Source organism: Canis lupus, chromosome 3 (assembly GCF_003254725.2).
Source record: "Canis lupus dingo isolate Sandy chromosome 3, ASM325472v2, whole genome shotgun sequence".
Lineage (NCBI taxonomy): Eukaryota > Metazoa > Chordata > Mammalia > Carnivora > Canidae > Canis > Canis lupus.
In genome coordinates, this window is record NC_064245.1 from 27,624,541 (window position 1) to 27,638,772 (window position 14,232).

Consider the following 14,232-nt stretch of genomic DNA (forward strand, 5'->3'; position numbering starts at 1 on the left):
CTTGGGTTCTACAATGAAAAGCCAAAGATAGATTTGGGATGAATGACAGGCACAGTTTGAAAAATTTTTTGATGGGGAGTAGTATTAAAGGAGAGGTGGTAAGGAGAACCTACAAACACCTGGACCAGAGGTATATTTTCAGGCAGACTAATGGCAGGAAACAGTGCTTTCAAATGCAAGTTGAGGATCTGAAATGGATGTCCTTAAAAAATGACCTCTGTGTGTGTACCAAAATGGGAGGTCACAGAGTCACATTGCTGTTGGAAGACCATGTGTTCTGAACCCATTTCAGAACCAGGTGTCCCCCTCTCACACACCTTCCCTAGTCCTTCACTGTTCTAGCAATTAATGGTTTTCTTTTCTTTTTCTTTCTTTCTTTCTTTCTTTCTTTCTTTCTTTCTTTCTTTCTTTCTTTCTTTCTTTCTTTCTTCCTTCCTTCCTTCCTTCCTTCCTTCCTTCCTTCCTTCCTTTTTTTTTTTTTTTTTTTTTTAAGATTTTACTAATTTATTCATGGGAGACACAGAAAGAGGCAGAGACTCAGGCAGAGGGAGAAGCAGGCTCCTCACAGGGAGCCCCATGCAGGACTCGATCCCCAGACCCCGGGATCACTCCCTGAGCCACAGGCAGATGCTCAATCACTGAGCCACGTAGGTACCCCCCCAAATTAATGGTTTTCTTTAAAAAAAAAAAAAAACTCAATTATAATTAGCTGAGAAAGTTCCAGCAATTGCAGTCAAGACTAAAATATGAATAAACTGTAGAGAAGGAAAAGCGCATTATGCTCTGGAAGTATACTGTATCAACTTCTAGAATATGCAACTTCTTCTCCTGATCTATTATTTATCTGGGAGCTTTACACTTGACAAACTGTAGTGAGAATATCAAGGGTGACCAACAATCTTTAAAGGCAATTGGTCAGATGATGATAATTTACAGTCACATTCACCAGGGTAAGAAACACACTCTTTTAGAAAAATAGGTTGAAATTAAAATACAAATCCAGCATTCAGTGATGCAGTTTCAATTCACTTAGCAAATAGGTGCCAAGAATGTACTGGTTGCTAGAGATTTTGAAATTAATTCTTAAACTAATTAGCTTATTGCAGAGAGGCATGCACAGGGCGATTAAGAGCAGCTGATGCTAGGGCCACCTCTGGCTTAACTCAGCTCCATTCTTTTGGTTTAGGGGGCTTTAGGCAAGCCTCAGTTTCCTCTTCTTGAAAATGGAAACACAAAGTAGTTCCTAGTATTACTGTAGGGCTGGAGGAGATAGTCAAGTAATAACCACTCAGAAAATGCTGACTTCCCACTTTGTTATTATTATCAACATTGTTTTTATTCCTCCTTCCACTCCAGCACCTGGCATGATACCTGCACACAGGGGAAGACAGGCAATAAATGCTATTGAGTCCACAAATGAATGGACACATAACAACAAACACTTTAGTATTCCACTCTATCTGGGTTTTTAAAAACTTTTTTAAAAAAATATTTTATTTATTTATTCATGAAAGAGAGAGAGAGAGAGGCAGAGACACAGGCAGAGGGAGAAGCAGGCTCCATGCAGGGAGCCCGATGTGGGACTGGATCCCGGGACCCCAGGGTCACACCCTGGGCCGAAGGCAGGCACTCTCAACCCTGAGCCCCCCCGGGTGTCCCCATGCCACTCTATCTGTAAACAAAGGAATTACATTGTGAGCAGAATAGGTTATTATCAAATGTACGGTTTTATTTAAGATATTCAGTCTACTCTGATGCTAAATAACTTTTATTTCTGCCCCCTGGTTTAGGGGGCTTCATTGTTCAATGAAGGCGTAAGTCTTACCTATAGTTAGCCTTATAGGTTTTCAAACATTCACCCATCATTTTTTTTTAACCAGAAAATGATGGGGTAATAATGATTGTAGGCTCTTTTAAAATTATACAAAATAGGGACACCTGGGTGGCTCAGTGGTTGGGTATCTGCCTTGGGCTCAGAGCATGATGTTGGGGTCCTGGGATCAAGTCCTGCTTGGGGCTCCCTGTGAGGAGTCTGCTTCTCCCTCTGCCTGTGTCTCTGCCTCTCTCTGTGTGTCTCATGAATAGATGAACAGAATCTTTAAAAAAAAAAGTATACAAAATAGTTGCAGGAAATCCAAAAGTTTCCCAGAACTATATGGGTCAGGTGGGGAACACGTTTCATGCTATTGAGACTTCTCAGGTGCAAGTGGGGAACTCATGCTACTGTGTCCTGTTGAGCGGAGAGTTTTAGAAGACCGTGGGCGGCATATTACCGGGGAGCGTTTGTCTTGTGCCCACTGAAGCTGGTCTAGCGGCCCTGAGGGGCAATTCTCCCCTTTCCGAGGTGCATGGTCCAAGTTCCAGGCCTCTGGAGGCTTCCTAAGGATCCCTTTCTGTTTGCCCCCCTCTCCCCGCCTCTACTCCCACCACTTTGCTTGTCCAGCCCGGGCCAGGGAGGCTGGGGTGGGCGCCTGTAGAGCCCACTGCGGGGAGCCCATATCCCAGGACACATATGGCTTCAGCTTTGGTGACTTCAACATGCTTTTTACATTGACCTGGATCTTACTTCCTGCTCTTGGCCATTCAAAAGGGTCTTGGGTGATTAAAATTTGGAAACGTAAGTAAAGCCTAGGAACTAGACAGCAGGCTTCTCTTTGATCACTCCACCTGGCTCCATGAATCCAGTCCTGAGTATGCATGAGGAAATATATTTTAAAGTTTCCCTTAAAATAAATATCATTATTTCAAATCACACTGCCTTTTGAGTACAGCACGAATTTAAAACTATTCTTTAGGTTACGTTAGGACTTGACACCTCAAGTTGGTACTCCCCATCTCTTGTCCTATTTGAAAACTTAAAGCCTGCCTACTGAATTGTGCAAGCGGTTGGAAGAGAAGAATTAGGAATTTGTTTTGTTCTCCTCCCTAGCTCTGTTTTTCATTCTCTGCACGCCTACTCCTGCCCACAAATCCAGGGCTACAGTCTTTCTCTCTAAAACATATTTGCGCCTACAATGTACTCACTGGTTAATTTACACAGCTCTGATTCATCCTGACAGTCATACGCTTCCGAACAGGTGAATACCTCAGGGCAGTCACCTGGAAACACTTTTCTCTAATAGCACATATGTTCATGGGGGTGCTGAGTATCACCCTCATCCTCCAGGCATAAGATGCACCAGAGTCCCAGGTTCTCGTCCTGTACCCTTAAGATATTTGTACTTTTTTTTTTTTATGTTTTGTTTATGAGTGTCTTAGCAATCATTTTTAGTTTTTCTAATCTTCTCAATGATCCTTTCATTGTCCCTGTGGTTTTTCTTTTCCCATCTAGTTTGTAATGCAATACTTTGTTGTTCTGGTAATATATTAGTGGGAGATGATTTCTGTGGGGACATATAAATAAATAAATAATGAACCGTGGAACCTGCAGTGAAAAATGGGGACGTTGCAGGAAGAAAACTTTAACAGAAAGAATAAGCTGGCTGAAGGCTGGGTGTAGGGCCTGCTGTATTTAGGGGGTGCATCTTTTGGCTTCTCTTTCTCTTCTGCTTCCTCATTCCCTCCTCCCTACCTGCAGTCACCCTTGGCTGCTCAGAAGCTCAGAATCTCATAGTTTCCCAGCTTCCAGTCAGAAGGAGAAGCCCTCCCCTTGGAGGACAAACTTCGGGGGGTCGGCTATGCGCACCATAAGTCAGGCTGTCTTTAAGCTACTCCCTCACTTACAGGAAGGCTACCCAATTGCCATTAGTGTATAAGATGACTCACCCCCAGCCATGGTTGATTGGACCAGGACAGAACATCTAATCCAGACTGCCAATCAGATTTCCTCTCCACAAATCCTGACTCATTTTAAAACCCCAAGTGTGATCCAAAGCTCTTTCCTCCTTTTCAGCACACGAAGTCTTACGGCCCCAGTGACTTATGTGTGATCTTGTTTGTGCATATGAGTGATGGAGGAGTGCATTCTTCTCTCACAAAAGCCCTCCTTCCACGGTGGCCTGGCCCCTCTAGCATGGGAAGAAGGAAGAGAGAACAAGAAGACATGTCTCCTCAGGTGAAGTACTCTGCACTCCTCTTGAAGTTCATTGTTGCTGAGAGACATGGGTGGAGACTCTTCAGGGATATGAGGCCAGCTGATACCAGAGGGAGGCCTTTGAGAGATCTGGTGACTCCAGACCTGAAGCCTCCTACCACATTCCTCTGGTACATGTCATGATGGTCCTTGACAAACCTGAAGCCTCCAATCTCACCTTCTGTGGTTTAAATCTGGGGTCTAGGAGAAGGTGAGCAGGCTCATTCTCCTCACCTCTGAGGAACTGAGAAATTGAGGGGTGTTCATTGGCTCCTCTCCTGATTATATCACCACATCTTTGGCTTAAATGCTCACTCCCCTGCTGGTAGCTTAAGATAGGCTGGCAAGGCCAGTCACACAACCTAGGCCTGAAAGGTAAGGTTTCTCTTTCTCTCAGAATCCTACTAACTTGGAATGGTTTCCTGGAGTTCCCCTCCCTCAGCTTTGGAGAAGAGGCCAAACCAAACACCAGATTCTTTTTATCAAACTTTGTTTTTCTGCCTAAAAGGAGAAGTTCTCTTTTTAGGTTTTTTCATGATAGAACCCCACAAAACAGTCTAGTTTCTCTGGCTCCTGTGAATATTGGAGGGGTGTCTATAGTTAGCAATTGTTCCTTCTTTATTTCAGCCCTGAGAATTTCCTCTTTTTTATTTTTAAGATTTAATTTTTAAACTTATTTATTTTAAAGATTTTACTTATTTATTCATGAGAGACACAGAGAAAAAGGCAGAGACACAGGCAGAGGGAGAAGCAGGCTCCATGTAGGGAACCCGACGTGGAACTTGATCCGGGTCTCCAGGATCATGCCCTGGGTTGGAGGCGGTGCTAAACCGCTGAGCCCCTGGGGATGCCCTCATTTTTAAATTTAAATTTAATTTGCCAACATATAACACCCAGTGCTCATCCCATCAAGTGCTCCCCTCAGTGCCTGTCACCCAGTTACCCATCCCCCCACCTGCTTCCCCTTCCACAACCCTTTGTTTCCCAGAGTTAGGTGTCTCCCATGGTTTGTCTCTGTCTCTAATTTTTCCCACTCAGTTCCTCTCCTTTCTCTTATAATCCCTTTCACTGTTTCTTATATTCCAAAAATATGGGACGCTTCACGAATTTGTGTGTCATCCTTGCGTGGGGGCCATGCTAATCTCTGTATCGTTCCAATTTTAGTATATATGCTGGTGAAGCGAGCACTAAGATTTCATTTTTTAAGTAATCTTTAAGGCCAATGTGGGACTCGAACCCACAACTTCAAGATCAAGAGTTGCATGTTCCACTGACTGAACAAGCCAGGTTCCCCTCCTAATTTTTCTTTTTCTTTACGACTCCTTTATTTGTGTTAGAGAGAGAGAGAACAGGGGAAGGGGCAGTCGGATGGGAGAGTCCTCGAGCAGACTCCCTGCTGAACGAGGAGGCGGATTCAGGGCTTAGTCCTGCCACCCCAAGACGATGGCCTGCGCTGAGCCCAAAAGTCAGCTGCTTAACCGATTGTGTCACCCAGGTGAACCCCCCCCCCCCCCCCACAACTTTTCTAAATACAGCACTAACCCTGCTGTGATCCCTGCATCATTCTGCCAATTTGAGGGCCAGGGTGAGCTCTCCACCAGAAACTCACAACCATTCCACTGCTATAGCTCAAGGAGATTTCTGTTACTTGCAACTAGAGTCTCAGCCACTATGCCATCAGATAAATTAATTCTTTTTTTTAAGATTTTATTTATTTATTAATGAGAAACATACAGAGAGATACACAGAGACACAGGCAGAGGAAGAAGCAGGCTCCCTGCGAGGAGCCTGGTTCGGAACTTGATCCCAAGATCTCGGGATCACGGCCAGAGCCAAAGGCAGGCGGCTCAACCACTGAGCCACCCAAATACCCCATATAAATTAATTTTTATTCTATATTTATAGCTTTCCCCAGTGGCATGCATTTGGTAAGAGCATTGCCCATAGATGTGAACGGGTGCGCAGAGCAACGGCTCTTTCTTGCACCCTTCCAGTCTCCCTGAGCGTGTGTGTGTTGCGGGGGGTGCAAGGCCGGCGTTTCAGGAGGCCTGGGGCGAGCAGAGCCCGCGGAGCCGGCGCCCCATGCCCTCCGCGGGGAGGCTCCTCGGGACGCGGGGGGCGCTCGCGGCTGCAGGTGGCGTCCTGCCCGCTGCTGCGGTGTCGCCAGCACGGGGCTCCTCAGCCCCAGCCGCGTCTCCCCAGGTGACCCTAATACTTGGTAAAGGTTGCAAGACCCCAAGTAAAGCAAATGAGGGGCGCCTGGGCCGCAGACAGAGGCCCAGGGCGGGACCCGGGTCCGGGGATCGAGTCCCGCGGGGGGCTCCCCGCTCCACCTGCTTCTCCCTCTGCCTGTGTCTCTGCCCCTCACTCTCTGTCTCTGTGTCTCTATGAATAAATAAATAAAAATTTTAAAAAATTAAAAAAAAAAAAAAGAAAAGCCAAGTGAAGTTACGGAGGGGCTGGTGGATTGCAAATGCAAGGACAGGCAAGGTGTTGGAGATCCTGGACAGACCCGGGCGGGGGGGTGGGGGCTGCTCTGGCAGTGCGTGAGGCTGGCGGGGGCGGGCGGCTCCGGTGCGAGGCGTGCGCGGGGTGCGGGCCGGGGTGGAGGGCCCCGGGGGGGGGGTGTTTGGGCGACCGGGGGCCGGGGCGGGCCGGGAAGGGGAGGGGGTGGTTGAGGTCACGCCAGCGCTCCCCGCCGCCCAGTCCCGCAGGTGCGGCCGCCCGGTCCCGCAGGTGCGCACACGTGTGGCTGGCGCGGCGGCGAAGCGCTCACCTGTGCGGCCACCTTGCGGGAGGCTGCGGTCAGGGACCCAGGTGAGCGGCCAGGCGAAGGGCGGGGCGCGCGGGGGCCCCGGAACCGGCCTCCTGGCCCAGGGAGTCGGGGCGCGTCCCCTGGCGGCTCCGTGCACCTGTGCGGCGGGGCTTCCCGGGGCCGCTCCGCCCCGCTCTCGCCCAGGGAGGAGGACGCCTGACGCGTCTCCAGAGTTCCCGCTCCTAACGTGGCTCGTGCTGGGGCGACCGTCACGTCGGGGAGCACTTGCCACTTGGGAGCTCTGTTCTACGGCCTCAGGTAGAGCCGCCGCAGCCGGCAGCTGGGGTGGAAGTGAGGTCCTGGGAGAAGCCGGGTTCTTCAGTGTGCTTGGGCTTCTAGATGATTGAGGATTTCCCTGTAAACGCTTCCAGAATTGAGTGAATGGATTGTTTAGGATCTATGACTTAGCCTGTGCCACCCAAGGGTCACGAATTGGCTGAATTCAGGCTCATTTTATTTAGATACCAACACGGTTTGGGGGGGGGGGGACAGAAACTGGATTTGAATGTCCTTGTGCAGAGTCTGCGGTCTCCGATTTACTCCAGATCCCACCATTAATCTTTTTATTATTATTATTATTATTATTATTATTATTAAGATTTTATTTATTTACTCACAAGAGACACACAGAGAGAGAGGCAGACACACGGGCAGAGGGAGAAGCAGGCTCCAGGCAGGGTCTCCAGGATCATGCCCTGGGCTGAATGCTGGCGCCAAACTGCTGAGCCACCAGGCATCCCTCCCCCCACTTTTTTTTTTTTTTTAAAGATGTCATTGATTTATTTGACACAGAGAGAGCAAGCACAAGAAGGGGGAGCAGCAGAAGGAGAGGGAGAAGCAAGCTCCCCACTGAGCAGGGAGCTCAACATAGGGCTTGATTCTGGGATCCCCGGATCATGACCTGAGCCCAAGGCAGGTGTTAAACCGTCTGAGCCACCCAGGTGCACCACCCCCCCCCCCCGCCCCCATTCACCGTAAGTTTTAAACAAGCTCCTTCATACATATATATTAACTCCTTGGCCCCAAGATTTTTGCATTTTTATTTATTTATTTATTTAGGAAAAATTCCAGAATGAAAAGTAAAAAGAATGGTATAATGAATCCCCCTATATCACCCCCCCAGCCCTGGAGACTGCTGTTGGGATCCTTGGTGAGAGCAACAGAGCTGCACAATCCACTTTTTTTACAAAAGCTTTTCTTTCCTTCGTTTGACATGCTTCACTCTCATTCTACCCTAGGTTTCTAGTCATTCTTTGTGTTTCTATAGAAGCAGCATCTTTTTATACACTTTCCCACATAATCACTCAATACATATTTGTTGAGCCCCCTATATGTGCCACATCCCCTTATAGGTCCTGGAACTACAGCAGGGAGCAAAACAAGTAACTCAGTGTCTATGACAGGAAGCATTCAGAAGGTTTTGAGTTGAGGAGGGAGATGATCTGCTTAGTTTTTAAAAGCATCACCCGGGGGCACCTGGGTGTCTCCGTTGGTTAAGCATCTGACTTTGACTCAGGTCATGATCTCAGGGTCCTAGGACTGAGCCTGGCATGGAGCCCTGTGTGGAACCCTGTGCTCAACAGGCAGTCCGCTTGTCCCTCTCCCTTTGCCTCTCCCCCAACTCATGCTCTCAGTCTCTCAAATAAATAAATAAAAATCTTTACCAAAAAAAAAAAAAAAAAAAAAGAAAGAAAAAAAGCATCACCCAGGATACTCCATGCAGAATAGATCTGAGGAAGCAGGGAGACTGCGGGAGATGTTTGTGTGATAGTGTAGGTAAGAGATGATGGTGGCTTGGTCCAGGGAGACAATGGGAGGAAGGACGTGAAAAGCAGTCAGATTTTGGATATATTTTAGGGTAGATGTGCCAGATTTTGTTCATGGATTGAAAGTGAATGTTAGAGAAAGAGAGGAGTGAAGGATGACTCCCAAGATTTTGGCTTGAGCAACTGGGAGATTGGAGCCACCATATACTATGATGGAAGATGGTGTGGCAGGAGCAAGTTTAGGTGGACGAAGGGAGAACAGGGCTTTGTCTCCACAGTAAGCTGGGCTGCCCCTAGGGTGTGAGGGCTCTGGGAAATATTCTTATGGAACACAAATTGCTGTCTATATAAGCAATTTGATGTGAACAATGTATTTGATATAAAATGTGTTTAAAAATTCATAAACTTATTTGAGGTTTGGTGATTGGCCATGTGATTTAGAATAGTGAGTTGAAAAGAGGTACTTCTGTATTTGCTCCTTGTCTCACCAGTGTACGTGAAGATTACCATTTCTTCCTGTTGAGGAACAGGAACCAGCTCTTCCCGTTCAATATTGTCAAACGTGCCACCTTTCATATTTTCCACCAAGAGCAAAAGATAGTCAACAGATAGTATGCTATTGCTGCTCTCAATGCCGTGGTTCTTTGGAAACTGTTTGTATTGACACAATATAGATCTTGTGTCTGCCGTTGCCTAATACGATTTCCTTAACTAATGCTAATTACATGGGTCTTCCTGATGCTACATCATCCATAGTGCAGCCTGGGGCTACTGGCTTTCGCACTCACAGAGGTGACTTCTGTGCTTTTTGAATGACCACAAGGGCATGTCTTACCCAGAATATGTGGTAATATATGAATGATAATTCATTTCATGATAAATGTACCCCTGGGAATTCTAAAGTGTATATGTAGAGGAGTGCATCTTCCGATCATGTTGTTAGGCCATAAAGAGTGCCTTCCTAGGATGTGATTGACTGTGTTGACTAAGTTCCTGCTTTCAACACTCATGCACCAGTAGGCCCAGCTGGAAGAAAGGTTCCATTCACTCAAGGAATGCCCATCCCTCGTCTGGCATGCCTTAATCCTAAATTGGGAGACTAGGACAGTGCCCTGTCCATAAGAGGCCAGAGGACATCGATGGGAATACCCTGTTGACATTGTGGAACAATGTTTGGAAAACCCTCAGAGGAGAGGCATGGTCACTCCTAGAGGAGGCCTGACACTGTGGCAGAACCTGTGGAGGGGTGGGGTGGGGTGGTATTGTTGGGGGGGTGGTAGGAAGTGGCGATGTCTGGGGAAGGATGCACAGGGCGAAGAACACCCAGTGCCACCCCTGCTGCTCTGGACTGCTGTGGACTGTGGGTAGCGCTGAAGTGGAAACCCCAACAGTTGAGAGCCATTTCGGGGCCCCTGTAGGCTGCTCAAGTCAAGGGCTGACTGAGATCTTTGGTGGCCCTGAACCTGTCCTGTGTCTAACATGAGTCATACAAAATCAGGGTTGGTACTAGACTGGACACCTCATCTCTCTTGATTTTGGGACATTAACACTGTCCATCCCGTCCCCGGGTGCCCCTGCAGGAACTGGGGCCAAAAAAGAGTCTCAGGGATCCTTGGGGCATTGGGTTACTCCAGGAGGGGGTGGAAGGGGGAGCCATAGGAACTCGGTATGGAGGGCCATTGGGCACCCAGAAGGGAAGAGATAGGGACCAGGTCCCATGCTGACCTGTCCAGGCTCGGGGCACCTCTTCTAGATGGTTCAGCTTGTCCTGACCAGTCTTAGCCACTAGATAGGGACTTAGAAAATCTTGAGGAAGGCATTTCTGGTGAACAGGCCCATATTTAGGGCAACTCTGCTTGGACGACCACCAGTAGGGGCTCAGGGCCCGAGGTCCAGGGGCTGGCTTGTATCTAATGGTCAGACCGATGTCAACACAAGTTCTTGGGGATGGTCCAGTCTGGAGATCTAAATCTGGGAGCCGTTAAGATTCTGGAAACGGCTTTGCAGAAGAAGGAAAAAGTTCTGAGCCTTCTAGTTCCCACCCTCCACCACCTTATAAAATGTGAGAAGGCGGTTCTCTCCCTTCCCAGGTAGATGAAAAACCCCAAACAAGAATTACTGACTTGATGGTTTCTACGACTTCCACAGCTTACACAAAGCTACACAGAACTCCGAGTCCTGAAAACAGAAGCAGTTCATAATATGAAAAACCACAGACTCAAATCTCCCTACGAAGCAGTACCTATGGGAAGGAATGACATTTTTCATTTCCCACTGCCAGACAGACTCTAGGCTAATAACATTTCCCCTACCTTCTGAACAGTGTTATTTGTTTTCTTCTGCTGTCTGAGTAGTCAGGGGAATAATTAATTAACAGTTAAGTCTGCTGGAAACATACCACCAAGTGGCACTCGGTAAATATTTGTTCACAACGAGGAGGCTATTGCTTATCTATACCATCAAATTAGAAACAGAAAATTGTGGAGTTTTTTTCAGCAAGGTATTAGAGGTTTGTCATCGTATGGGTGAGAAAATTGAAGGTCAGAGAAGCGAGGTGATTTATTCAGTGTTGTACAGCGCGGTTGGGGGAGAGCAAGCCTTGTACCCCGAATTCCTGATTCTAAATTTATTCATTGCTTTTTCTGCTACATTGAGCCAGTGTTTTGGGGAAACGGCTGAATTCCACTAAGCAAATTCATATGTTGAGACATTAACCTTTCCAAAGAACAGGAAAATCTCATTAAGTCAGAATAATTGGAAGAATGGCCAGGGTGAATTGGGGGAAAAGTCTGAACTATTTTCAGAGATACTCAGCTTTTTCCTTTCAAGGCCGTAGAGTAAATCGGAACAAATAACCACAAAATGAGGCCAAGGAGCGGTCTCACTGAACCTGTGTGAAGGAATAAACAGGAATAATTTAAAAATGGTACATTTACAGTTTGCATGTACGCGATGACTAAAAATACCATAGGCATTTGGGGAATTAAATTTTTGTTAAAAATAAACTAAATGTTTCCCTTTGAAAACTCCTCGCAAAAATTTACATATGGACTTTTACAAATACGTCAGTCAAGCCATGTGTTAAAATTATCCTGCCTCTGATTTGGTGGCGTGTAAATTAACCTGTTTGCTCTGCTGTACTCCAACTGGCATTATTTCTACAGCTCACAGCAGTACGAACGGTGGCATCTGTCTCTCACTTTCCATCCCTTTGATTTTTTCACCCACCCAAGGCCCATAGAGCAGCCTCCAGCTGCTCAGAAACCGGAGGCGTTTTCTATCTATTCCTTCCTCCGCCCACACTCCCACCAGTTTTCACCAAGTGACCCTCCCCTTGCGTCACCATCTGTGAGAAGTCTTCCTGTTTGGCTGCCGGTCAGATTTTCCACTCACACACGAACATAAAGTTGTTCCTGACGATGTTTAGACATCCTAGGCCTTGCTGTCTCTGTGTCGAGCGGAACTGTCACACGTGTTACTCCTCAAGCGGTTGGTAGGCCTCTCCTGGTTTTCTCTCTTCAAACTGCCTTCCTCCTCCCTTCCTGGGTAGGAACTAGGGTTGTTACCTGGCAGGTAACCCATGGCGGGGGCCACACGGGGCGAGGGGAAGGCATTGATTAACAGGAGGCTATTTGGGAAAACCGTCTGGGTGATGCTCTCAGGGGAGCTAGGCGCTCAAAGCAGGGAAAAAGGAAGATCTCTGGGGCAAATGGGTGCTTATAAGGCTTTGTTTGCCCGGTGAGTTGTCCTGGATAGGACTCAGAGGTCCATGCATCTTAGGAAGAAAAATGACCAAAACAGAAAGGAGGGCTACAGATTTTTCGGCCTTGGACGTTAGCCCCTTCCGATGAGCTCGCTTAACCTCAAAGCAAACTCGAGCTCCTCTGGCCTTCCCCGCCGGCCACCTGCTGCCCCCCTCTGGATGATTTGGAAACTGGAGCTTTGGTTTCTTGCTGGCCCAGTTCTGTCTCCAGTGGGTCTGTGTTCCCATGGCTTCTTTCCCACTTTGCTACAGTGCAGAGAAGTGTGGGCCATAAGGTGCCAACCATGTGTTCAGTGAGTTCGCACCTACTCTGAGTAATGCAAAGATGTCAATTTTCTGACTGGAGGATGAACTTCCTGGTTTTGTGAACCTACGTCCCGGTCCCCCTCTCCTTCTACCCAGAGTCCAAGCTAAAGCCATCTTTCTTGGCAGTCTAGGACAAACAAGAAGCCCTTTCTGACTTGGCACCCTGCCTTAGGAATCTTAGCCTTAAAAGGGAGAGTTTGGACTCCTGATCTCTAGGGTCCTTCTGGCTGATTATATAAAAATACCTTTACCGGTGAGAATGTTTACTTACCTTGGAGAAACTCCTATGTATTAAGTGAGGCTTCCTTTTATTGAACAAGATTTCTGGGAATAAAGCGAATGCACTTGGTGAAAGGGCTGAATGTCAAAAAAAAAAAAAAATCAAAATAGGAAATATGCCACCAGGAGGCAGTGTTGACACAGCTTTATTAAAACATAGCCAATATAGTTCCTTTTGAGGGGAATGTTTTTTAAATCAAAGGATGTAAGAGTGATAGAAATAAAGTTTAGTGTGGCAATAAAGTTCTGAAAAGAGTATTAAAGGGGCATCCATCTTACTTAGTAATAGAACAGTTAAGTTGAATAAAAGTTTCTATCACCTGTGAATGGAATATGAAATACTGAAACTGAGAGTGAGAAATGGTTCTTATAGCAACTTTGTAAGAAAAAAATGACACTCCTTTTATTGCACCTCAGCCGCATGCAGCTTCTGAAAGCCGTGCTGCTTTGGCTCTCTTTCTGTGCACTGCAGGATGAGGCTGGATTACTGATTATCTTAGTAAGAAAATCCTGGAAATTTCTTTCCCCTCAAGTACTTCTAATACTGTTGCCTTCTCCTTTAAAAGCTCAAATAAAACTCAAATACTTACAAAGTACGATGGTTGTATTTTTCTAAATAGATGAATAAACTGAAGCATAGAAATTCTATGGAAAACTTTAGCAAATTACAGAATGAAAATAATCAAATACAACCAAGGTAGTCTCACTGCTCTTCTTTTTTAATAGCTGAAGAAATCACAATTTCAAAACAGCTAAACCAAAAATATGTAGGAAGCAGCATTAACTCTTCAAACAGCAAGAGGAGCCATGTTTATGCTAATGTTTTGCATCTTTGGGCTTGAGCTCTCACTGGAGAGCAGATGTTATCAGGTAAAAATACCATAGTTTTCAATCTAGGAAACTTGGATAGAGCTTGGAGAATATTTTTTTCTTTATTACATTTTTTTTTTAAAGCTTCCAAGGTAACACAAGCTCATTGTTTCTCAGCCTTACTGACAATGCCTTTACCTGGATCCAATTTTTTTTTTTTTTTTAGATCTTGAGAAAGAGAGCATGAGGTGGGGGAGGGAGAGCGAGAAGCAGACTCCTCTGCTAAGCAGGGAGTCCCACGTGGGGCTCAATCCCAGGACCCCGGGATTATGACCTGAACTGAAGGCAGACACTTCACCGACTGAGTCACCCATGCATTCCAGGTGGGCCCAGTTTTAAGCAGGATGGGGAAAGTTTAGAT

General features: G+C 46.6%; 1 non-coding gene across 1 annotated transcript; it reads right to left on the reverse strand.

Moving 5' to 3' along the window:
* Nucleotides 1–5,156: 5,156 nt before the first annotated feature.
* LOC112654250 (U6 spliceosomal RNA) lies at nt 5,157–5,260 on the reverse strand. The gene has a single exon (XR_003132899.1). It is a non-coding gene; the product is annotated as a U6 spliceosomal RNA (small nuclear RNA).
* Nucleotides 5,261–14,232: the final 8,972 nt, after the last annotated feature.